The sequence below is a fragment of the Aquila chrysaetos genome, chromosome 17, assembly GCF_900496995.4.
Source record: "Aquila chrysaetos chrysaetos chromosome 17, bAquChr1.4, whole genome shotgun sequence".
NCBI lineage: Eukaryota > Metazoa > Chordata > Aves > Accipitriformes > Accipitridae > Aquila > Aquila chrysaetos.
Window position 1 is genome coordinate 26,133,356 of NC_044020.1, and position 26,399 is coordinate 26,159,754.

The 26,399-nt window shown below is 38.7% G+C and overlaps 1 long non-coding RNA gene across 2 annotated transcripts; it reads right to left on the reverse strand.

Moving 5' to 3' along the window:
- Window positions 1–137: 137 nt before the first annotated feature.
- Window positions 138–26,399, reverse strand: LOC115352286. 2 transcript variants are annotated; one of them, XR_005934202.1, is made up of 4 exons: window positions 25,882–26,399; window positions 25,541–25,759; window positions 24,797–24,875; window positions 138–953 (listed from the first exon to the last, which is right to left on the reverse strand). It is a non-coding gene; the product is annotated as an uncharacterized LOC115352286 (long non-coding RNA). The 2 variants fall into 2 exon arrangements; XR_005934203.1 differs by lacking the exons at window positions 138–953; window positions 24,797–24,875 and adding an exon at window positions 1,021–1,778.

A 26,399-nucleotide genomic window follows, 5' to 3' on the forward strand; every position in this document is an offset into this window, starting at 1 on the left:
AGTACATTTCCCAGAGCTCATCTAATCACAATTTTGCAGTCCTCCAAGATCGTTAATGCAAGCAGTTTCTTTTCCTGTTGGCTTGTACTACTGCAAATGCAGATTTATAAAGCCCCTAAGATTTTTTTTCCCCCCTTGGAGAAAGGACAAGTATTTGTCTCATACTATCAAGTAAAAATTTTGAGTTTGGGTTCTAGGGTGTGTAAATCTGAGACTTACTCAAAGCAATTAGCTGAGTAACTATTCAGCTTAAATTGTTTTCCTACCCTGTTTCCAGGCCATGACTAACACTCACTGTGCTACACCCAGTCTTTTTCAGCATTCACTACCGATATACTGAGTGTATGCTAGAACCGCCTTGTATGAAGAACAGTCATATATTTCATTTCTGGGCTCTTTGCTCAATCATTGCATATCTACAGGTCAGATTTTTAAACAAAAGCAACACACGTATAGCTGGGCTGATGCTTTGCAGGTACCAATTTTTCCTTCACGCTTCAGCTGTCCATGTTATTGTCCAAGTATTTCTCGCTGTTCCTAACGCTGGTTGGCTTTGCTGTGTGAACAGGAACAGCTCGTAACTAAGTCCTACACAGATTTTTTTTTTAAAGCAAGACTGTACTTCTGAAATTGTTTAAAGTGTTTGATAAAATAATTTGCAAACAAGACGTTAAATAACACAGAAGAGGGAGGTCAGATGGGATTTGAAAACTCATGCGGATTTATTGTGCTGTGATATATTTACAAGCCTGTTACTTGCTAGAAATTGGGGGAAGACTCATCTCAGGCCGGTAGCAGAAAGGCCACAGTTTTCTGATCCTGTGGCCTCAGAAACATCGCAACAACCAGTTCCACCTTTTTTGTCCTCGTGCAATACTGCACCACTCCTCAATTCTCCCAACTCCACCTCTTCGCAGGGCCATGCTGTGAACCAGATCAGGGGACCTGTTCCACTGAAAATAAATAAAATAATAAAAGTAATAAAAAAGAGCAGCAGGAAATAAAAATTATTTCCTCATCTAATTCACGGCACACCCCCCACGTCCTGGAGAGGTGGCGTGCTGTGACGAAGGAGTGTTGGCTGAATTCTTTCCATCTGCATTACCTCTGATATCAGCCTGGCATCAAACCACAGTCAAGCCTGACCAAAGAAACAGAGAAGATGACTGTAGCGGGTGATCGAGGGATAAGGAAAGAGAGTAAAGGGATTATTTTAGTTAGAAGGTGGCTATAGGAATATAGGGAATCCTGGAAAAGGGGGTGATTTTCAACCGGATCATGAGAAGCAAAGCTAGAAGATATCTGTAGGACTGGAGCATGGGCAAGTCCAGGTTGTTTGGACATGAGGAATGTAAGCAACAGCAGGAGCTGTAACATTGAAAGCCTTCTGAGCTTGGAGAACTGGGGAAGGACGTCATTTCAGCAACACGAAAGCATCAACTACTAACACTGTATTTATCCAAACCGTAAAGAACAATTTTAAATAAGAAGAGGTTTCGGAGCTGTGTTTAGCTGGAAGATCTGTGTGGGAGAGGGGTGGATACCTTTGGACTTTGTTAATAATTAAGTGGAGGAGTGTGTTAAAGCCTATGGAATGGATAGCATGGTAGTAAAAATACCGTGACTCAATGAAGTTGCAGGTTAGCAAACAGGCAGAAGTAAACAAAATTGCACATGACAGATCCTTGTGCAGCTAGACCTGTCTCTCTTTAGGGAAACTGTGCCTGAAATGCTTCATTCACTTCTTGAAACCTCATGGAAATAATTTGATACCGAACCTGCAAGAAATAAAAAATTGTTGCGTTCAGAGCTGGATGCAAATCCAGCATGTTTTCTAAAGCTTTCCTATAATGTTTGCAATATTCAGTGTATTTTCCAAACAGTTTTTTTTCTCATAATAATCCCTGAGCTAATGTCTTGCCAGTTAAAAAAAAAATACACAAAGAAACTTTCTTTTCTCAGATCATTTCACTCACTCCAAATGCAGCGACAGCCAGAATAAAAATCTGGATATATGTTTTAAAAATGGCAACAGCAAGGACTTCTGAGCAGCAGGCCTTTGAAGTCTGCTTTTCTGCATAATAGTGTCACCTGATGTTTAGTTTTTAACTGAGTTATTTTAAAGGGCTTCTCCCATTTTTTAAAAATTATTATTAATTTTGCATATATTAATTCCCTTCCTTTCTCCCTTTTTACCTCCTGTTTATGGCTTGAGGTAACATTCAGCCTGCTGCTACATTTGGCTCTAGAAACTGGCAGACAAAATTCATAATGTTTGGAAGTAAAGCAGCAAATACTCCAAAGCTGGTCTCCTGCCAGCTGCCTACCTCTCAGGATTTGCATACTCTTGTTGTCTGCGTTCCCTGCTTCGACAGCCATAGCTGGAGACCCCAAAGGTTCCCAAACAGGACCAGGTGGATCACCAATGCTGGTCCTCAAGAAGCATCATATGAGAGTGTTTAATTAGAGCTATATCATAGAGTTTTTGCAACCATTTTGAGTCATGCTACCTGATTCCAGTTTCTTTGATTACCTAAATCATCTGTGTGTAAACTCTGCAAATATTTGACAAAGAACACAAAATATTTGCTGTTTATCCTGGAGTTCAGCATTACAAATGATTGTTTAATGTCCAGACTGGGATTTTCAAATGTATCCAATAGCTCAGCATGCCTCTAATTTATTTCTATTTAATCTAGAAAGAAAAAAATTTTGACTGTATACCTACCCTGTATGTCTCATCTTGAAATGTTTACATTCTGGGAGTTTACTTGTTGAAGCTATGTAAAAGATAAAGCACCCTGCACTCTCCCACATGTCAGCAGGTTTGTACACACACACACACACACGCACGCATATGCGCGCCCACACACACACACACAGAGCAACTTTAATGCAACATACATCGAGCAAGCTACCCGCGCCACTGAAAAAAATGGGGTGAAGGCAAGGCACTGTTATGTTATTATGGGGTAAATGAGGCTAGATTAACCAAGGGTGTGAGTCTGCTGACATCACCTAATTATTTGGTAGTAGAATTACAAGTGCTGTCTCTCCACTTCAGATTTTACAGTTAGATTAACTATTACATATTATTGTGCTCTAAGACAAGTGCTTTGGTGTAAGTAAAACCAAACCCAAGCCTTTTTATTTTGACACAGTAAAGCTCTGATAACAACACAAAGTAAAAATGCATCTTTTTTTCTTATAAAGGGTAATGCCATAGCCTACTTTTAAGACTGTAAACTGAGTCAGGAAGAAATCCTCAAACCAAGGTGTTGCAGGCTACAGAACTGTATCTTGTGGGATAACATCAATGTAGCTGCTCATCATTGCTGAAAACAGAAAATTCCATTCTCCCTCCTACCCCTTCCTTCAGGCCGTGCTCTACCATTTACCTTCTTTGGGCTTTGGTATTTTTTAGACCCCTTAGTGAGACTCACTAACCTGCCAGAAAAGACTGGATAGTTTTCTGTAGGTTAGTGAGTTGAGTTGACTCAGCCGGGAGCGACCAAACATCAGAGCAGGCACAAGGGCAAGGAGAGGACCTCAGAAGAGGGCAGGAGGAAGTGAGATCTTCCCCCTTGCAGCTGTAAGGTGTTACATCAGTTTGTTAAACTACAACTTGGAAGAAGGTGGTAAAGGCCATTCACTTTGGATATTTAAAGGTAGATCAAGGAGTGGTTGAAATCACTATTGGGTTGTTTGGTTTCCCATAGTACCAATATTAGTTTTATTCCTCTTTTCTTCCCCCCATCTTCAAACCCCTTGACTGGGGCAATGTCCCTTTTCATAAGCACCCACTGTCCTTTCCTGTCATCTTTATATCAGTCCTTAAACGCCTATTTGTTTTGCAAACTTTTTTTTTTTAATTAGGCATCTCTTCATTGACTGCTATCAACATAATTATCCTAGAATTCTTGCTCCCATTTACCTGAGTATTCAGTTCTTTGGGGCAAAATCTTATCATTTCACTTAATTTTGTAGAGTGCTCTTTGCCTATATGTAGCTAAAGATCCTAAGACAATTTAACAACTTTCATTTGCTCTTAGAGAAAAGACAAAGACTTGAATCAGTCATTATCCCACTATCAATCCCATGAACTATATACAGGGAAATATGTATTATTAAGAAAACAAAGGTGAACTACACATTTTAAGAAATCAGACTGGAATACGGGAATAAAAATGTACTTAATCCAAACGCAATTAATCTCTGATTAAAAACAAAAAATTAATACGATGCTGATTTTTTTTTTTAAACTCTGTAACTCCTATAAGAGTCCAGTTGGAACAACTAACCTTTTTCATTATTTTTTCTGTTTCTAGCTCTTACATTGGCTTTTTCACTCCAGAAACAGAAACTTTACAGATGGTATGTATATATATTACACTACTGATGTTTTGATTTAGAAATATACCTAGAGATGTTAAATTAATATAGTCAGATTTTAGTTACCTTTGAGACCTAGCTACAGTGTTTTCTTCTGGAAGGTATTCACATTTTATTTGTCCCCATGGTTCATGAAAGTCAGGCTGTCTTTGGATAAATTATGGTTGATTTCTTGTTTTTCTCAGATATCCACTCATGTCCATAAATTTGAAATATGTGTGTTTTACTACCGGACAATGTACTTTGAAATCAGTTTTAGATTTGGTTGCTAATCTGGTGGCCCTGCTTTTCTTTTCTGTAAACAATGTTAAATAGTGTCCAGTGGGCCTGAGTCCAGCAAGGCTGTTCACTAAATAGCCTCCAGGTAGAGTTACTCCATAGTGAAGGGACAAACCCTGCATTAAAAGAGAAGTTCGATAATACAAACGTATGAAAATCTACACTGAATGCTTCTTGCAATATACATCTGTTTGCAGCTTTCTGAATTTGGGTAGCTAAACTGGGTATCGTTCCAGTGAGAAACAACAGGCTGTACCCAGAGCAGCCTGTACCTGATACGAGGTTTCTGATAAGCTCCTGGATACCAAAAAGATTATTGAGCAAATATGTTTGATACAGTAGTCTACTATTTTATATTGGTTTTCCATTCCTGATCAGAACTCATCATAGGACTCATAAAAATTAGGTAATTCAACTCTAAGGCTTTGTTGCTCCAGCAGAATTAAAACTTACTTTTAAAAATTATTCATGGGCCTTAGGAAAAAAACACCATCTTTATTCGCTGGATTAATCACTTGGGGCAATGTGCTAAATACACTGAGCCGTTCTTTTTGTGGAACGCGAGGATCAAGCCTTCATTCTTGGCAGCCACGTCTTTCATGCCGTGCATACTGTAACCCACCGTTGTTAGTTATTTTTTATTCATCACGGGAGAGCAGAGTGCTTTACAGCAAATAAAGGGATAGCTCCTCCTGGAGGAGCTTATGCTACAGCAGGAGATAATGTCCAGCAGGAGTAGGGGAACACAGGGGTCACAATAAAGGTCACCATAAAAGCTTGATGTGGCACATATGTTTTGTTAACACTACTTTGGACTTGGCATGCTTTATCAATTTTTATGGGTGGTATTCAGATTGAGGCTCAGGAGTGGGAAGCTGGTATAAGAAAAAGGAAAATAATGTACCAGATGCAGAGATATCGTGGAGGAAAGAAATGGAGACCTTCAAATTGTACTTTGTTGACAGTGAAGAACTTTCAGTGGAGCCTGCAGGCAGGATGGCTATCGACATTTATACCCTTTAGTCTGTATTAGTGTCATGCAACCTGTCCATCCCATACCCTGTGAGCACTTGAGCAGAATGACTAGGTTTTATCTCTTTCTTCAGGGGTTCTGTGAGATAAAAGCGTTGTGTTTATTTTTGCCTTGCCAGATGCACCAGTGTAGAAGAGAGACAAAACCAGAAAGTTATTTTAAAAAACCTAACAAACAGCAAAGTTACGTTCTCGTCTTCCTCTCATGTCATTACTAAAAAGTATCAGTGGTCAACACAGCAAAACTACAGCCTATAAGACAGCTTATGGGAGGTCAGTTCTCATGCAGACTGCATAACAAAGACAGTTATAATTCCTCTCTCAGGGGTAACATATATGGATGCATATATTTCTTATATATATTCACCCTTTAATGACATGCCTCCAAAAAACTGTGCCAGAACTTATAGAGAGATGAAGGCAGAAGCACAGAACACATTGCTTTATACTAACCTTTCTAGTATTAAATGGATTAAAAAAAGCATTGCTTTTTAGAATAAAAACAAAAAAAAGCAACCCAAAACCACTATCTGCAGTGGCTCAGCTTTACAAAGTGCAATCATCTAGTGTTAGCAAATTTATTCTTCCTGTTTGCCAGTATGCACTGAAACCTTGCACTGCTCACACTCAGAAGTGTATCATCAGGGTATAGTCATCCTCATAAAATCGCTTTTAAGAATTCAGTCCTGCAGAAAACAGCAGAGCTCGCCAAGAACACTGACAGGTCGTACTCAAGAGTTTTTCAAGCCATACCTCTAAATATTAGTCAAAGTGAATTTAGCTACTGCAGGTTTTACAAGGACTGCAGGTATGGAATAATTAAAAAAAAATGAAAAAACTTTTGTGTTTACCTCAGGCAAAATACATCCTCAGACCCCACATGAGACAGTGCACAGTGAAGCCTGGATGGATCCATAAGCACATCTTTTTCAGCCCTACAACATGGATGGAAATTACATCCATGGAGCAGCAAAAGAAACTGTATTGTAACATACTGCTGTAAGGACATTGCCATACTCTCCACAGCACCTAGCAGCTGCACAATACAGGAGCTACGAATGCTCTAATAATTAGGATATATAGCTTCTCTTTACCTGATATTCCCTAGGCTTTACCTTCTGCTGCTTTTCAGAAACTCACAACTTTGCCTCCTTCCAGTTGAATTTGTCGTGCTTATCTATCGCACGCACTGGGTTTACCTGTGGTGTAACAACTGCAGTTCTTCCATAATCTTCTCTGTATTGTTACTATTTTCCTTGTCCTGGCACCATAAATGAGGTGGCTTTTTGCCACTTTCTCTTTCTTAACTGCTCTTCTGTTTGGATACAGAGAAGATGTTGGTACTGTTAAGAAGCAAACGGAAAAGTTGTCCACGAGGATAAGCATTTCTTGCTATAACAGTTCAGGGCATACCAAGGTGTTTCAGAAGCTAGGAAAATTTACTATTTAAAAAAAAGTAATTAAAAACCATGCACAATATGTATTGAAGAGATTTCAGGCCTGATGACAAATTAATGGGAGTTTGATGTAACAGGTGATATTTTAGAATGACTTTTTAACATTCAGCATATTTACATGACTTTTCCACAAGCACCATCTGCACAAAACGAAGATGAGTGCCTACCTACTGAAATTATATTCAGACTTGCTGGAAAGCACACAATGACTTTCAGATTTAATAGAACCAGTTTTCTCTCATTTAAAAATATTTCTCCTTGCATTTGTCTTACAGAATTACAAGAACACAAATAGGTGATTTTCTGTAAACTAATTTTTTTTTTTTAATCCTAATAAAATTTTTGCTGTACAAATAACAAAGAATACCCCCCTGGAAATTATTTAAACCTAAATATGAAATATTTTCTGTTTAAATTACTCTCTGGTTGCAACAAAATGTTGCAGTCCCTCTTCCGAGGATGTTCTCAGAAGCAGACAAAGCTTTATGGCACAGACAGCAGAATCTGAGCAACTTAGTAATCAAAACCAGTTTTAGCAAACCATAAAGTAGTATTCTACAGTACTCTGTGAATAGTTTCATATTACCAGCAGCTGGTTTAAAATAGTAACACGACAATTGTGCCATCCTCTGAAATAATGATTCCATCATAACAAAAATATTTGCATGAAGTAAACGGACATTGAGTAACTGTGGACTTTTGTACCAGTGATTACGTTGCACCAAGCCATGTTGAAAACAAGGTGGAGAGACTAGAAAAAACTGGACATAAAACAACTTGCACCCTTTTTCTATTCTGCTGCTTATAGGAATATCCACTTGTCCTTTGAACAAGGATGAAAAGACTTTTACCAAAAAAACACCCCAAACCCAACCCCTCAAAACCCCAATTAAACACAGTTCTTCCCCACTCCTAATCCATCTGACTGATACTCCAAGCTTTGTGATTTTTATTCTTTCTTCCAAAATCATCAAAGAGACTTTTGTAGCAGAAAAAGCAACAATCCATCTCTGATCTTGTTTGCAGTTTGTCATATTGGGCAAGATCCTGAAAGATGCTCTGAGCCTATGGTGTACTTACTTTCCTGAATCATAACCCCTAGAAGAAAAATTGAGCATATCTGTCTCTTGAAGAGAGGGGAGACTAACATGCCCCAACACAAAGAAATTTAGGATACAGTCTCCCCATGTTCAGACTCTGAATTTGGAGCCATGTGGATTTGATGTCTTGATTCAGTTTCTGCAATTTAAAAATCACTCTTACATTCCTTTCTGGGACTGTAACTCCAGGAAATGACCATCTCCAGGGGTTTTTTTGTGTTTTTTTTTTTTTTTTTTTTTTTGGGGGGGGCACGTGTTTTTTTTTTTTTTTTTTTTTTAAATGAAAAAGGCTTAAAATCTGTAACAAAATTCACAATTCACCTGTGAATATGCTTGATTTTAGTGCTGTCTCTAAAGCTCACTGATTGGAGAGATTTGGTGAATATAAAGGCTGGCTGAATATTCACTGTATTGTTCCTTTTAAGAGTGCAGTTCCATTTAAAGTTAAAAAAGAAAAGCCAGACTTTCAGATAGATGCAGTATTGAATCAAATAGTCATGGTGGGCCTTATCTTATGGCAGAGCCATGCTCTTATAACACTTTTTTCCTCTCTGTAAAACACTAGTGCAGTTACAGGAATCCTTTTACCAAGCGAGAAGAAAATTTAAAATATGATCAGGTAACTTAGAAGGATCTTGAGCCATCAAGGGAAATGGACTTCTGCTTCTGTATGTTCCCTTGTGTCACAGCGGCTAACAGCATGATTACAGGTTTACCTTTTAACTACTGGTAATCTGAATGATGTATCACAGAGCTCCCCTGAGCTCTAGAGCAGCCCTGAGGTTAGTCAGGTGCTGTGATGAATGTTTTGAAATATATATATATAAAATGGGTTTGCAAATAGATTCTGAAGTGGCCTACATTTCTGAGAGGAAAAGTGCAATTTTTGGAATTATCGTCTTGAAAATGATAAAGGTTTGTTTTAATTTCTGGTCTGTGGCTTTCCACGGTAACTTCAATATGTCTTCCATTGTTCTGGAGCTTGATTATTAATCAAAATGAACACAAATCAGGAGAAAGTCTAGGAAGGAGAAGAGGGTAACTGCCTTGAGAAGAGAGTAAGGCCCTTTAAAAGCTGGCTGTTTAATCAATTATTGTGTTTGTTTAATTGATAATAAAGTTGCATCTCTCCAAAATTCGGAGTCAACACTGAGTTTTTCAGTGATGCAATTTATACCACCCCTCAACCCATCTGGGTTCTAACACATTGCACTGAAGGTCCCCTGCAATTTTGCATGGAGGTACAGATTAAATCACAAATTCAAATTATATATTTCAAACACACCTGGAAATATTTTTAAAACATAGTGATGACAATGAATAAAAGACTGTGCTCTGGGACATATATAATGATTGCTGTTCCCATCACAGAAATCTTTGTAAGAGAATTTACTGCATTCTGAAAGAGGTAGTGAAGGAAAAAGTAAGCTTCGAAGATCATCTCTGTGCAGTTTACACAAGATATTCTGCATATCAGGTGGAATACTTTTTAAAGAGAAGCTGGATTCCCTCCAGATTTTCCTGGGGAAAAATGTCTCCAGTGAAAAGCTAGCAAAACCAGAAGTTTAAAGTGCTGGACTGGCAGTGATGCTTGGCTGATTAGCACACATCCAAAGGGCTGCATCCAGATAGCCCAGAGCTCTTTTTTTACTACTGAATGGTTTCTGACAAAATATTGAACCCAACTGTTTTATTTTACAAAGGAAGGATAGCAAAGGTGATTTTTTTACCTCTTCCATAAAAAGCAAAAAACCTTCTCTTGCTTAGATCTGTGGAACAGGGGCATGTCATGAGAATAGTTTCATGAAAGAGAAGGCTACGTGGGGAGTTTCTTTCATTTTCCTGAGCTGTTTTGGTCCTTTAAGAAACACCATTAATCAGTTGGATGTAGTCTGCATGTGTTTCCAAGAGACTGTAAAGCTGCTTACTAAATACCTGTTGCACAGGCTATCGCATGCCATTGGCCTATAGATGGCATCACCATAAGATCTTTTAATGAGTATCGCTATGGAGACCTGGTGTTGGGAATGCAATAGCATAGGTGGAGTTCTGCAGAGCTAGATACAACTGCAGTGATGTCACCGCCTTGTGCTGTTTTAGTTAATTGATTTAAAGAGCATCTTATTTTAACAAATTAAATTCCTGATTTTTCTTAGGCACTTCTGAGCAATTGATATGCTCAGCAAATCATTATGTTAAGAACCTGTACAAAAATATATATATGTTCATGATATGTGAAAAGATTATATATTTGGACCTGGAATGACTGTTCCATTCGTGATAGTCTGTATGAATATTCACAGCATTCATTGGGAAAGACCAAACCCAATAAACTTTTTACATTCTTTGTATTTTTATACAAGGTAGTATTACCGATTGTATAGTTAATAAAGAGCTTGGGAGCAAGCTGGAAAAATTAAGGACTTAGTTTAGTAGAACTATTTCTATATATACATTCATTGTATGCATGCCAGAAAACAAAGTTTGATTTCCCATGCATTTGTGTGATGGGAACATCAGCTGGTCACCTCCTCTCCCCTAGTTCCTTTAGCTCCATGTCCTTTGTTTTCAGCCCTATGCTGAACGGTACTTCTCCAGCATCCCTCATTTGGGGGCAAAGCAGCTGATTTGTTCCTATGCTTGTGCTGCCTGCCCAGCTGGCTACTCGCTTTTGCAGTGGTAAGAGACCAGATCACTAGGCAAACACTAATCTGTGTTGCTTTTGACTATTTGGTTGCCAATTTTTAGGTAATTTGTGAGGACTTGATTTCTTTGAATCTAATAGCCCTCTGGCAATTTTGGTTTAAGTCAGACTGTGGGGTCTACATTGCTAGGTCCACATCATCTCTCTGTTCACCTAGCAGAACTCAGTCTAAATGCAAGGGACAGGAGCATCTGTCACCAAAAGCAAAGCATATTCATTTACTTTGGGCTGGTACAAATTACTGTAAAAAACTGCTGTACACGATTCAAAAAGTGCAAATACTACATCTAACAATTATTTTCATCACCACTACCAATGTGCAAACTATAGCTTCTCTATTATTTTTGTACAGCAATAACTCAAATCAATGAATGTTTCTTTGCATGTTGGGAAATTTCATCTTTGTACATAGCACACTAAAAACTACAAATTTCTTACACGAAATTCTAACAATTTTAAGTACTCTGATTTCTACGGAACACAAACTTAGTGTAAATTCACAATTCATCTTTGGTCTGATTTCTCATTTGTATTTATATCTGCATATAAATGACTAAGAGAATAATTTTAGGCAGTTTGCAGTGATGTTATTTTCAAACTCTACAGCAGTAATGGTTATTAATGACACTAAAGAGAATGATAAACATCTGACCTCTAGTGGCAGCTATCTCACGAATAACTGTAAAGCATACTTGATGTGGAAGAAGTGCGGGAGTTGGAAAGGGGAAAAAAAGTGGTTATAGAGTAAGCTGGAATTGTGGAGTGGAGCCTGAACTTTCATTAGTTGCTTTGTTAGTTTTTGTTTAATTATCTTTTCTATCGAGATCCTAGTTCAGATTCCAGGATATTTTTGCTTCTGAAACTTTTATTCTTGAATCTTCAGAGTTTATTACTATGTTTAAGAAGTGTATGCATGTTCTTCCAAAAAGAGGTTTTCCAAAAGAAATACAGCAATATTCTAACATGTTTTATATCTTCACATAGGTAGTTTTTGGTAAGTTTGTCGCTTTGGTTGTTTCCCCTCCATGCACATACGGTTATTAACCAGCACATTTGGATCCTCATTAGACTTCATTCCTTCTCCTCGACTGACACATAACATTTCCCCAGTGAAAATACATACTTCACTATCAGCACTCTGTACATCAAAGCTTTCATTCCTATTGGGCTAAAAATACATAAGCTATTCCATAAACAAAGGTCATAACCTTTCTAATCAAGTGGTTAATCCAAATAGTAAATCCCCTCCATGAGAAACAACAATCTTGTTTTTAACCCCCCATAAGATTAAATTTCAAAGCAGTAGTTTATGCAAACTTTCTCCTAAACTGAAGACATTATCTACAAGCTAAGGTTAAACCTACTTTTCATTACAGCTTTGTGAAGCCTTCAGACCACTGATACAGTCTTTTTAATGTGATGGTGACAAATCTGCAGGAGGCCTGGAGAAATATCAGTTTCAAAGGGTCATTATTTTTTGAGTTGGAGTTAGAATAACTTATGCTTATTTCCTGAAGCCAGAATGAAAATGAAATTACGTACGACTCAATTTTGTACATTAAAAACAGTCGGTACAACTATATGAAGATACGATTTCTGTAAAAACAGGCATGATAGCAAATATTTTAGCCCATTTAAATGATCAGATTAATTGGGACATAATAGGGGTAAATTTGTGTTTTCTTTATGGCTGACAGGCGCTGATTTGAGAAGGGTATAGACCAAGTACTATATTGTTTAATTTTAATGTTTCTCATAAAAAAAGTTAAATTATCACAGTTATATTTAAACATCCTTTTATGTTTGAGCCATTTATATGTTTTCTTTTTGATACAAAAATTTCTGTAATCTAGAAGCCTCTGAGAATCAGATTTTTTCTTCTGTCTGTTGAGACTAGTTCAAAATCTCCTTCCTTATCTTCAAGGTGCTTTGGCACGAGCCTAAGATACCCAATGGCTTGTCCTACACAAGATGTCAAAGTGAATTAACAAAAAAAGATGCGAATTTAACGTGAATGTAACTCGAGCATATATAATTTCTCTATGGACACTCATCTATAAGTCAGCTGGCCATAATTACCTTAACTTAATTCACGCTCAGAGTGAATTAAACTGAAGCGAACTAATGGTTTATCAACATAGAGAGACACTGTACAATAAGCTCAGTGTAAATTCACAATTCATCAGCTACTTTGCTCTGACTTCCCTTGTGGAAATACAGCATGCCCTCAAGGTGCCTTTGTATGAGGTAACTTAATTTTTTTAAGGGAAAAAAAAAAGCTATATATGGAAGTGTAGGCTGATTGATAGCAGGTGCAGAAGTGATTGTATTTCAATGGTGCTACATGTAGAAAGAAGGTCACCGTATATCATCTGTGCGGTTGAAGTTTCTCTACTGTTTTGTGACCATAATGGCACTTTCTATGCTATAGGGTCTATTTTGAACTGGAGAAAGCCAAATAGCACTTTTGGTGTTTCCATAGCAGGGAAACAGGCAGCAGATTAGTACTGAGTACCTGGTGTACCATCAATTCATATTTTTATTCACTGTTCAGTAACTTCATCCATGTAGGAGTGTAGAGAAGCCTTAACCATTTCTGAATGAAAACATCCAAAAGCAGTTATATACTTCAAATTTACACTGTTAGCCAGCTTGGTTTAACTTTACTGAGTATCTTGGTATTAATTTTCCCCTAAATGATTTTCCACATTTCTTTATTCATTAGATTTAATGGTATTTTCTGTTAGCATAAACAAAGCAATGCAATAAGGAATAGAGAGAAATATCCCTACTCGCAGTACTCCCTTTAAATTTAATCAGAATCGTCAGGCAGTCTCTGACATTACTATCCAGTTATGAAAACATCCCCAGCCCTATTCATTCAGCCATTTCTGCTCATTTTTCCAGGCGCAGAAAGTTTGCGCCATAGCATGCCTTGTCAGATTTGGAGCCCTTCCAGTACCTGATGAGCATATTAACAGTGCTCCCATTCATAGACGAGAGCCTGCCAGTTCTATCTAATTTTAGTTAAGTTGCTATTTATAGTTAGATCACTGCGTTTTCTCTTGTGAAAGCCTTGCAACGGCTAGGCGCGGAGGGAATATATTTTTGTGCTGTTTTAGTTGGCACACAAGAAGTTCACGGTTGTAATTTACCTAAGTCCAAAATACTCTGCAGTCCTCCCAAAGTAACAGCAATGCTCCACAATAACAATTTACACCAAAAATATTGTGGCACCTTTGGCTATTTCTTTCTCAGTCTACCAAGATGCTTACTGTGTCAATAGCATAGGCGACCCAGAAGTCAGATGATAGTACGAAATCATAGTCTTTGCTAACTATTACTCTATGCAGAAAGGTTTCAAGTTGCAAAGGATGGGGGAGAGAGGAAGAATTTTGGGTCAGATCTCTCTATGCTCTAACACCTGTAATACAGGTCAATTGAACTGCATTCTTTCTGCCTTGTTTCACTGTATAGGAAAGAGCATATTAATAACAGTAGTAATAATACCTACCTTTTCACCACAGTATTCTGTGAGAATTTATTCACTAACTTTGCAAGTAGTATTAAATGCCAAGAAATGTTATGGGGAAGAGATTCTCTGCTGTAGACTTGGTGGTCAAATTTACGTATATAGGTTTTTACAACTTAGGTATTTCATTAATGTACCAAGAATTTATGCTCCACTATGTATATATGTACATAGGTGTGTGTATATATATATATATATATGGGAAATTGAGAGACAGCTGAGAGGAAATCAACATTACAGTTCATTTTATCTTGCAGCAAAACATGCATATGAAAAGTGAGCACTTCAAAACTATTTCAGTTAGAAATGCAGTGCTCAAATCATATGTAGTCTAGTGCCGCAAAGTTGTATAATGAACCTTGGGCAAACACAAGTTGGCCTCTTCAAGTTAAAAAGGCATGTCATTATGTGCTTTAGCAGTTGATAATTTGTTCCCAGTTTTGTTGAGATGACAGGATGGTGGTTGAAAAAATTAAATTTATTTTTTGTAAGTTGAAATTGGGGTTCATCTCATCTTGGAATTTCAAAGTGAATTCTGACCTCAGTAGAGGGAGGTTGGGGTCACAGAGTTTCTGTCCAGATTGGAGTGTTTTGGCTTCAAAACACCCAAAGTTGATAGTGTCTACTCTTGTTTTGTCTCTCTGTAGGCCTCTGATATTGGTAATATGTGTCTCTCTCATTTGTACCTGGTGCTTGCAGGGGACGTTTATTGTCTTTCTGATGTCATATCTTGCTTACATAGAATAAATACCCTGATCATCCCTCATTCTTGCTCCAATAGCCATGAAGACTTAGAGGTTGGAATAGATACGACTATGAGAGTCACAAAAAGCCAGAAAATAATCTTCATACTCATCAATCTTAATTGCATTCTGATTCCTAGATAATACATGTATCACAACAAGAAAGGGGCATTGAACCAGCAGAGATTTTGGTTCAGCCGAAATTTGTATTCAACCTGGCTGAGCTTATGCTGAGGCGGAGTTGAACTGGAACTGAACCAGAAAAGTAGTTGAAGAAAAAAATAATGGCATAATGCTGTGGCTAATGTGGTTCACAGGACAAAAAAATTTTTTTTCTCTATTAATTTGTAGCTGCTGACTGCCCCACATGATAAAGCCTATACCCACCAATCCAGAGGTCATGGGCTGGCAGCGGACTGTCAAAGTTTCAGAGGCACAAATGTGTTTTAGCTGCATGGTTATATCAGTAAGACTGTACATCTCCCTCCCTCTTCCTCCAGCTAAACACAGATGTTCCAGATAAATGACTGGTTTAGATGTTATTGCAGATAAAAGCTGCAGTGTTGCCTAATGAGAACTGCAGGTAAAGCTGTAGCACAGCTTTAAAGGGGCCCTAGATTAACAAATATTTATGTTAGTTTGAGCATGATTTATGGTGGATGAGGATGCTCCCTGTGTGTTACTGGCAGGATAACATTGAGAAACCCGTGCAGCTGCAGGCGTATTTGGTTCTTTTTTTTAGGGGATGTGGAAAGAGAAGTGACACAGCACGCAGTAAGTAGAGGTGACAGCATCAGCTGAGGGCTGGGAGTGCAGAGGGTTTCAAGCTCTCGTGTCACTGACAGACCCAAACATCTGTGTGGCGTGTAAAGCACATACATGTGTGCTTGGCAAGCCTGTGGTTGGCGTCATACCTATGTCTCACTGAAGTCCTCAAAATCTTAAATGGGACCAAGACGTAAGCAGCCCTTCTGCCACATGCCCACACCACACGTTTCCATTTGTGTGGTCTGACAAAACAGCCATGACCTCGTGCCTCAGTCAGACCATGGCTACAGCTCCTCCGGCAGAAATGCACCCCTCCTTGCAGCCTGTACGCTCTTTTGGCTGATACCTGGGCACAGACATTGCTTTTCCCTCCCTCTACCTCATTGTAATAGATTACTAACCCTGTTTTATAATCACAAATCCAGATTTTTTTTTAAATGGACTTATTTCCTAATGCTTTGATTTAGTCACTTCTGACAACCTCCTTCAAGCATAGCTTTTCAGAAAAAAAACTCACCACAGTTTGAGAGATTCATTCTTACTTCACAGGCTGTCAAATCTCCCTCCTTGCACCACACCAAGCTACGTTGTTTGCTCATCTTGTGTTGCTTTGTGGTCTCTATTAGGCAAATTAATTATACTGTCCTTGTTTGCATTACTGTACTTTATGTGTCTTTGCAGCCTTCCCAGAGAAAGCTGACACATTATTGCTACTCTTATTGCTACTTTCTCCTCATCTATCATGCTACTCCCATAAATTGTACTTTCTTCCATGTTCTCTTGCAACTCATGGAGACATTATGCAATTTTTCATCATTAGATTCAGGCCCAATGTGATTTCTCTTCATAAATGCCTCTAAAGAAACCTAATACATCATCACCTGTTGCTCTACACCCTATAAAAGAGAGTAAAAAAATGGCATGTGGTGACCAGCCATGGAAGTTTCTCCTGCCACCACCTAGTGGGTTGGGGCTGGGTTTTGCAAGCACGGAAATGCAATGTCTCCATCCTTCTTCTTGGATTTTATCTGACGTTCATACTCGTGCTCATCCCAGGCATTTAGAGCATTGATAACCTTAATTACAGTGACTTTATGGAATGATTTTAAAATAATAACCCAATATAAAATTGGTGATGTTTTTCATATGCCAGCAGTACTTGAACTGCTGGCAAGTTTTCCTTTATGGAGAAGATCTGGCTGATAGCAAGGCAGGGATAATAACTTTAGGGAACGCTTTTACTTACGTGCTAAAATAAGACATCTTCCTCTACAGCTAGTATTTGCCTTAACTAGTTATTTTAAGGTAAAGCAATCGCTTCCATCCTTCCTATCCCCACTCCACTCCAACTCTTTATGTTTTGGGTCTATTCTAGTTTAGTGTTCCCAAACCAAGAGCAGCAGAATCATTCTACAGAGTCTTGACTGATGCTGTGTCCCTAGAAAATTTAAACTTTTATACTAATAACCTTCCACTCTCTCTTATGGCACTCATTTTTGGGTCTGTAAATGCTAGCATCTGTATCCAAAGTAAAGCAAAATTTGAAATACTGGAAGGACCCAGGGCTCCACATGAAGGAATCTTGACAGCTTTTAATTTCTTGACAATCTTTTCATTTCCTTTTGCAAGTTCCTTGCTGCTGCAGTTTCTCTCTGCGTTATGAGCCAAAGCAGTTGAGTTTTTTTGTTCTTCCATACTTCTTAGGACATTTTCTGATCAGTGGCAGCTGCCTGGTGGCTTTATCTATCCATCTTGTCTTTCTGAACTGGCAGCATTGCAGCTGGGCTTCCTAACTACCCAGACACTGTGTAGCTGCCCCAAAGGTTTTATCTCTTCAATTTTATGTCACCTGTAAGCTCGTCTTGGGAAGCTACCTGCTGTTACTTTAAATATTTTTAGAAAACGTCTAGCTCTTATTTAAGATTATTTTGATCTTTTTGATTTTTGTAAGACTGTCAGAGTTTATTCTCTTTAGCTGCAGCAGTTAATCAGCTTTCAAAATCTTGCATGTTATTTCCATTGGGAAGACTAACTGATAAAGATACAACCTGTACTTAATTTTTTTGTATATATATAATCCTATTTATTTACAAAGAATGTACTCAGAGTTCTCTTTTCCCAAAAACACCTCTGTGCTTGCATTTCTGCTTCTGGCTTTTATCTTGGACACACTCAACTCCACCAAAACAAGGACCTGGCTCCCACATCTGCTTTCAGAGTCAGAAGGTCTATTTTTGAGGCTTCAGATCATAACCTACCCCAGTATTGCCACACTGATTTGCAGCTGTCATGGTAGCATCTACTACTTCAGCTTTCAATAAATGAAATGGATGAAAGGAGCTGTGATGTCTACAAGTTTCAGTGAGGTTTGTGGCTTCCTAAGGATCAAAGACACACTACTTGTAGGAGCTAGCCAGCCTCAAGCATAACAATTTATTACTGCTCTAAAATATGATGCACGCTCTTGGTACTAAACAAATGACCACAGAGCATTAGAAGATATGACAAAAATTAACTGTAATACTTACAGGGTATTCAGTATCATGCTACCATGAAGAGCATTGCTAAACATCCCAAAAGCAAGGTGGCCAGTTCAGCAGACTATGTTCTGGACATGCTATTTGGAAGTCAGGAATTTTTGTTCTCCCTGTGCAGCATTTCTAATTCCAGTCTGCACATGTAGTTCACCTAACAGGCGCACCAAATGACACTCTCCAGCCCCTTCCTTGTTGATGTCGAAGCCTGTCTTTTTAATTTTGCCCACTCTCTTTTCATGAAAGCACATTGTCTTTTTAGACAAGAACATCAGTTCTGTAACATTTTTCCCAACGAAACTCGTTATGCATTTTTTCCATGAGCATCTAACTGCAGCTTTTAAGATTTCATGCTGTGTAATTCATTTGTGAATAAACTCTTCCCCTGAAAAGTTAAAATTAAACCAAGCAGCTTACTGCTTACATCAAAGCCAATACAAATAGGCCTCCACCGGGGACTGAAGGAAGCAGCTCTGCAACTCAGATCTTGGGGGGAAAGGAGCACAAAGTTGAAACAGAAATATTTAGAAGTGCCAAAAGGGAAAGTAACTCTTCTTTCAAAGAGCAGCTTTATGTTAAGTCAGTAACACTTGCTGCAAAAGAGTTGAAACTTTGTATAAAGGCACTATTGTACATGGAAAACATGTTAAATAAGTAGGAAGCGAGGAAGGAAGATGTTAAAAGACAGATTCATATTGGGGGTTTGTAAACCATAACTAAAGTTTCAGTGCTTTTCTTCATAATTTCTACTGCTTCTTTATGGATTTTCTTAAATAAAATTTCCTAGTATTCTGGGTGTCTCAGTTTCTCTCTTTTGCCAGGGAGCTTCATGTGCATATCCCAGAATCTCAGATGAGTCTAGCAGCTGAAGCCCTAACTCAGATTCCCAATGTTTGGAAGTTGAAGTCCTCATTTTATATTTCTGATGCATCTATAAACATAATACTTCCACACCCCTGCTGTGATCACTGATGCCCCAGACTGATCTTTCTCCAGCCTCTCTTCAGATCCAGTTTATTTCATCTTAATGTGTTATTTTAATCCAGGATTTCATTTTTTCATCCTTGCCATCTTTAGTACACATACTGACAATTTTGACAGTGTTGAAACATTATCTTTCTCAGCAGCTTCCGTGTTTCTCTCCAAGTCCTCTCTGCCAGTTCCCCACTACTTACTTCAGTCTTCAGCGGACATTTACACCTGCAAGTCAATAACAGTCCTTCTAAAATCTCTTGTCCCCTGACTCTTTTTTCCATGACTCCCTCTTGCACATTAGGAACTTAAAAGCTTCAACAGCTGCTGAATATTGAATTGCAGGAGATCCTTCTGGCTCTTGCTTGGCTTGCAGAATCTCACACACTTGAGAGTTCAGATATTGTTTGAGACAAGCTCTCAGTTTGAAGACCAAATCAAATGGAGTTATTTTAATCTAATGTACACTCCATTCACTAGATGATGTCCTTTTGAGCAGGAAGAATTTGCATTTTGAAAAACTCAAATCGGATTGATCAGGCTCAGCTTCAGACTCTCTGCAGCATCAGATTTCTATCTCCTCACTAAGCCAACTTCTTCCACTACAGGTTCATTTTGCCTTCCTCCCAGCCCAACTAATTATTTTTCCAACCTGATCATGTTGCACATATGCAATCTCAGTTGCATTTTCGTCACCTGTTGAGTCACTCCCTACATCCTCCCTTCCTCCTGCTTCTTGTTTTCCATTTTCAGGATTCCTTCCTCCTTTAGGAGAAAATGGCAAATATCATCATATTGGCTTTCAACCTTTTCTTGGCTTGCAGTACTTTTAGCCCACTAAACAGTTGATTTAGCATCAGGCTGGACACATTTCAGGGCATTAATTACAAACACAAATCCATTAGTGCATATCCAGACCTTATTCTGCTTTTCAGGAACTCCTGTAATGTAGTTAGTCTATGTTAGATAATGTAAACTGATAAATAAATAAATAAATAAAATACTTCAGTACATTGACTCTATCGTTCAATCAGAAGGAATGTAAGAAGAGACAGGTAGCATTTTCTCCCAAAGATTTTTATTAAATGTTGTATTCTACAGCATATTACTATGCTTTGAATATTAGGATTTCTTACTATAGGATTTGAACTCATTTACCCTGCTTTATTCTCGATGTCACCCTGCTCATGGTAGGACAACTGCCATGAATAAGATGAAATAGGCAAAACAAGTAAGATGAAAAGGGCAAAAATTGCTTTAAGGCCTATGTTTTGATGAAATAGCTGCTATTCTTTTGTTGTTGAGGTCTCATTTTTGTATTAGTATCTTGCAATAAAAGTGAGTTAATCTATGATTCTGAACTTCTTTTAGTACAGGAAGAAATTAATTCTGTATTTCCAAGCTGATTTTAGATGTTTTAAGTTGAAGTCTTTTATTTATTCTACACATTTGGAATTTTACTAATCCATATGAAAACAAGCTTGAAGCACAGGTGAAGATAAATCTTTTAACTGTAGACTGTATCTTTGGTTGCTTTGATTTGTGCAATCACTACTGCAGTAAACAGAGCTTTAGTTAATGAACAGATATTCTAGTGGTTTTGTTTTGTGGTGGTTTTTTTTGTTTTTGTTTTAAAAGCCTCCCCTTAATACAAAAGGCAGTTGTCTCTTTTGGTTTAAGAATAGCTGATTAGCATATCCCCAACTCAGTAATCTTTTGGAGGTCTCCTAATACATCTCTGAATGCACGATTTATCTTATTGATCTAGCCAGGTACACATGGGCAACAGATACATTCCTGTGTTTCTTCAAGAACGCAAGAAAAGTTTTGGCTATGAGGACTCCATTGTTCACTCTCCTTTAGCAATGCATCAATAGAGTGCATAACAGTCAAAACACTATATGGATGTAAATCAACAAAGACCACTATAAATAAAATGAGATGAATAGATTAGTTTTCGCTCAAAGATATAAGGCATTGTGATTTGGTCCCCGATATACATGACCTCTAATTTTTGAGAGCAAGTTAGAACTATTTATTTCATGTTGTGTCAGAAGCTGTTTTGCCTCTCGAATACATTTTATGCTGAATTCATTAGTGTCACATAGACTTTTTACACATTTTTATTTTCCAAGAAAGCAAAACCAAGACTTGTATTATTCCCAAGTCCCATAACAGTTGTCATCCTGCTCCTTTTCCAGGTTCAGAAAAATCAGCATCAAAATATTGTTGGTCCAAAGTCCCACAAACTGCCAGTGTCTGCGTGACCATACTAATTAGGCCAGCCAACGTATATGTAACTCTGCTCAGGACTTGTTAGGCTACACCTGGAATGTAATGTCCACTTTTGGCCCCTAAGCTCAAGACATTGAAAGACATTGAAAAACTGGAGAGGGTCCATTGGAGGGCCACCATGATGATTAGAGGGTTGGAGAACCTGGCATATGAAGAAAGGCTAAAGGAAGTGGATTTGTTCAGCCTAGAGAAGAAAAGGCTCAGGGTGGATCTAGTCAGTGTCTCTAACACCCAAAGAAGGTAGTTGTAGAGAAGGTGGAGATACTGTCTCCGAAAGGATTCCTGGTGGCAGGACAAGAGGCCGTGGGCACAAGTTGCTTTAGGGGAAATTCCTTCTGCACAGAAGAAAAAATTAATTCTTCATCCAGAGAACAACTGAGCATTGTAATAGGCTTCCCAGAGAAGTGGTGGGACCTTTCTCGATAGAAATATTCAAGACTTTGCTTGACAATGCCCTGGATAACCTAATCTAAAGTGCTGCTTTCAACAGCAGTTTGGACCAGATGATCTCCAGAGGTACCATCTAACCCAGACTTCCCTGTGAATTAACTACGGGGCTTACAGCATCATGTCCAGCAAACAGCTACAGTGCATGGGGGTACGGAGGGAGAAGGGGTGAGTTCAGGCTGAAGAGTGTAGTGCTAGGATAGACTTCGGACACAAATCAACAAGAAACTGCATTTCATTAAATGTTTATAGAACAGCTTGTCAAACATTGCTAACATGAGCAGAGCTTGTCTGGTGCTAAAGCATCAGCAAGACATTTCCTCAAAGTTGCCAAGCTTACTTAAAGCCAAAATATAATCTATTGCACTAGTGCTGTCATACCCATTAACTGCCAAATGTAGTTCCTCCTAAAAGTTCAGTGATGCCTGGCTATTTAGAGCACAGGAAAATGTTGCTGAGTCTCTTAAATTAGGCAAATAACTCAACAGCTGATACGCTAAGCATGTAAAGCAATGGGAGATCAATGCATTTAGTTAACACAAAGTCTTTATGTAGTGTGTGCACAGAGACTCGCTGGATAGCATTAGTTGAGAAGCTTCTTAAGTGAAATTGAAGTCTAAATCATCGACTGTCTCCAGGAAGAGGCCTATATATATAGTTTCAGATGCAAGAGTGAGAGATTGCGTCAGCAGATTTATATATATCAGTTTGCTTTTAATTAAACTTTTTGCTTGGCTCTGGAGTCTGCAGCATTTATTGCAGCTGGGGAATTGTGGTTTACTACAGCCCCTGGTTGAGATTAAGTATGCTATAGAGCCAGAAGAGTGTTTACAGGCCTTCGTTATTGATTCATGGGTATTTTCTTCTTGTAGCTATGATGTAGAAAACTAAAGCTATATTGAGGAGTTTTTGGTTTTTCCACATTTAGAAGCTGGATCTAGATTTGCCACCAAAAGAAGAACGAGCATTTTCAAAGTTTAGAACTCATCAGTAATTTCTGTTATTACTTTATCAGCAATACAGTCTATATTTGAGTCTTTGACTGCATAGTAAACAAGAGGCTGTGTTCACCTGAAACTGTTAAGCAACAGTAACTGTAAATGGCTCAGTCCCCTCCACTGCTCTTTGAGAATTAACTACTATCTGACAGTTGTTACAACATAGCCTAGCCATGCTAAATAAAATCTTCAGGTTTTGTGCCCTTAAACTTGCAGTAAGTCTCGGTATATAAGCATCCAGTATTATCCCTGTTCTACAGATAAAGACATCATGTGCCCCTTTCTATGGTGGTGCAGTATTTTGACCTTTCTTTATTTAAATATGCATAACACAGCCCAGCAAGAAGTGCAATACAGTTTAAGCTATGACTTTATACTTTCATTCTATCATAAAATCTGAGTTATGTGTCCCTCTGGAATGGTTATAATTGAGCACACAAATCAGGTGCAAGGGCAAGAGGCTCCTGACAGGAAGAACAGAATCTGAGAAACATCTTCATGGCTCTTGCATAAGCCAAGTACATCATATTATAAAGGTAGTGAAACATAATGCAAAAATTATTAACTAGCAAACTAACTAATTACCCCTCGCAAAGTCTGCTATCAACTTGAGACTGCTTTCAGCTGGAAGTCTACCCCTGGCCAAAGTGGGGGACTCACACAAATACAGCAGCTTTGAGATTTAGCTTAACCATGTTTATCTCCACAATGTTCTTTTCAAGCCAAGTCACTACTGCAAAGCAAACATATCAAAGAGAAAACTATCTAAATGAAAGCAAGTTTAGTACTGTGGCAGCTTCTTGCCAAATCTCTTTGGAGCCAGTGCTCCTACCATAAGAAAAGCCTTTCACAATTTTTAAACTTAAGTGAAAAAGTCCCTTCATTAAATTAGACTCTGTCCTTCCAAGGATCCATCCTTAGCTGAGACAGGAGTGCTACATCTGCTGTGGTCATCCACATACACCTCTCACTCTTACTGCTCTTTGAGCTGCACCATGGTACACTCAACAGAAAAGATCTCCACTGTTTAACTGTAACAGCTTGGGGAAAAGCATCTCTTTTTGATCATTTTGAATGTGCCATTCCCTAGGTCTCTTACTGCATGAGGCAGGACACAGTTGTTCCCTGCTCACCTTTTCCACATCATCAATAATCAAAGACTAAGCTAAGGACAGCCACTTAGCAAATACATGGGATCTTCTGATGAGTAAAGTCATCAAAACATTGAAGAAAAAAATTAAAAGGAGGTAGCATGTTCATATTGTATGAGGTCTTGCCTTATGTCATGTTATTAGTGATATAGTATATTCAAAATACACAAGAACTGACTGATCTAGATATTACATTTAGGCACATACTGCAACATTAACATTTCCAATACATATTGGTTTTGATGTCATGATAAACAGCACATATTGTAAGCACATAGGCATGAGAAATTCAGTAATCAGCTGAAAAAAAAGAGAGAGCTGGGGAACACGAGGATCCCAAGGTTAGTGGGAAGGCACATATCTCCCCCTTCCAGCAAAGTTATGTCACTCACCCTGCTTTGGATGCCATTCTGGAGACAACCCACAGCTGTGACCTTCTAGGGCAAAGCCTCAGGCTTTGAGGCACTACACCTGGGGAAGAAATGGCAGCGGTGGTGGGTAACTGAGCAGTGTAATATACCTCATGCAGATTATTTCCGATAACTGGTTTATTTGTCTTTAAAGATATTCTGTGTTGAAAACTAAAGAGGTGCTGCTAACTTTATAAGCTTGAGTCACCTCTGGACTCAGGTAAACAAATTTGTCTGCAGAGGACCCCAGGCAGGCAGTTTTGTGTTGACCATCAGTTCTGATGTCCATCTTGCATCTTATGAGAGTCCAGACTCCCAAAGAAAAGGTGCTTCAGATGTGGCCTAATGGCCTGTGGCATTACCAAAGGGCATCTAGGGCCCAGCCTGTTTTAACTTTCCTTACTTTAGAAAGGGCTCACAGCGTGACCAGCGTTAAGCAGCTGGAGAATTGGAGAGTATGTTGCTCTGGAAGCTAAGTGCAGGTGGACTATTATTTGGACTGTTGGGTACCTTTCAAAAAAAAGAAACAAACTAACAAAAAGCCCTCCAAAAACCACATACCATGGGAACGTTGCTATAGCCCTGGGCTGTATCCAGAAGGGAAACAGATTTCTTTCCTCAGATCGAGAAATAATGATAATACATCTGAGTGAAATGGAGCACACCAGAGCTTGTCTTATTAATGAAGGGAATGATACTATAGCTGGAGGGGATAACAGTACTCACCTAGAGGGGAAAAAGCTCCTGTTCCTGGCTTCTGTTTCAAGAGCAGGGCCTCAACAGTAGGTGTTGGCTCAGGAGTCATTTGTTGGCTGTAATTACAGCTTTCCTCCCTCTTGCCAGCTGTTTTGCTTTGCATCTTGACGTAGAGTGTTTAATGCAGGCTGTGGTCCCACAGGTGATTCCATGCAGCTCTGCCCTTGTGCTCGTGTCATCCTGCATGTGCTGTAAGGTCTCGCATTATCCATCTGCAGGGTAAGGGCAGTGCCTGTATTTTTCCTATGAGCTACAGTTTTGGAATAATTGATGAATATCTGTAAATAATGCTATAAAGTAGAATTACTTACAGCATTACTTTCCTCGTCACACCATCACATTGATGAAATCAGCCGTGGCTTTTGCTCCACTTCTCCATGAAAGACCATCACAAATTATTCTCCTTCAGCACCAAAAGCAGAGGAGCTCTGCAGGACGTCATTAATGTAGAAAAGCACAGGTCGGTGCCATGGTAAGAGATGGCACACGATAAAAAGCCTTTTGAGATAAATGTGGGATTCCTACCTACCCTGATGCTATGCGTCTTTCTGGCATTCTGTCTAAACTTCATTTAATTCACCAATGGTATTTTGGGATTTCCTACGTGTGCTAAATTGTAATAAAAGATATCCGCTGATGGCGAAGTGTCTCGGCTCAGTGGATTACAGACTCCTCCCCAGCCATTGGGTAGCGCCACTTGAGACAGCCAAAATCCACTTGAGATTGAAAAGGTGCGAGCAGTAAATAAAAGGAAATCCTGGATCACCGTATAGTGTTCAGATCCCACACTTTGACCTCCTTTGGTCCCTTCTATATTTTGTTAAGATCA